This window comes from Schistosoma mansoni, chromosome 4, assembly GCF_000237925.1.
Source record: "Schistosoma mansoni strain Puerto Rico chromosome 4, complete genome".
Classification (NCBI taxonomy): domain Eukaryota; kingdom Metazoa; phylum Platyhelminthes; class Trematoda; order Strigeidida; family Schistosomatidae; genus Schistosoma; species Schistosoma mansoni.
Window position 1 is genome coordinate 29,008,972 of NC_031498.1, and position 887 is coordinate 29,009,858.

Genomic DNA, 887 nt, shown 5'->3' on the forward strand with positions numbered 1-887 from the left:
CATTCTTCAGACTGATATAGTTTATAATAATAATATTCTGTTATCATAACAAGTATATACAATATGCTTTTGAGTAGGAAGTTCAGACATAGGATCACTTACTCGTAATTACAGTTACCATTTAGAGTAGTTATTTAGTTATTAGTTTTCCTGAGTATATATAAATGGAAGTTATGTAACTATACGGATGATATATCTTTCGAGAAATCTACCCAAAAAATGAATATTGTTTTGTCTAAACGAGTAATTGTTTAGGAAATAGTGGAGAAGATTTGTAGCTCAGGTGGATGATTTTGATGGAGTTTTGTTCTCTGAGTTAGATGGTTTCGTCGTGGAGCTTTCATAGTCCTTTTGAACGACACCATGTGCACAAACTTCGGGTAGAAATAGACATACAAATTCATCTGTTAAAAACAAATAATCACAATGAAAAATTGTATTCAGTAAGAGAATAATGATGTTATATTGTCATTTGAAATCGCTGGATTAGACACTAGGCCGTCGAAAGAATGATCAAACTTGGTTATCATGTTATTATTTAACTAAGACTACATATAGCAGGTATGTGATGTATAAATATCCAAACTTGGAAACTAAACACAACCAAGTTTCGAATGAAAACCTTGTAAACGTTTAGAAATATGATAAATCAATCCTCTGAATAAAAAGACCAAATTGTTGTTCGTCATTGCTAGGAAGGCTGAGGTTAACATTGAAGTCTGCTTCGCGGAAGATGGAATGTGCAAACATTATTCAAAATTTCAATGATATTGCTTGAAGTCATAAGCGTTATAATTAAAGATGGATATTGGTTAGCAGGGGGATCCAGGAAGCGCGTTTCGTTTTATTTGGGACTCATCAGCTGGATGTACCTGCATATGAGAGTT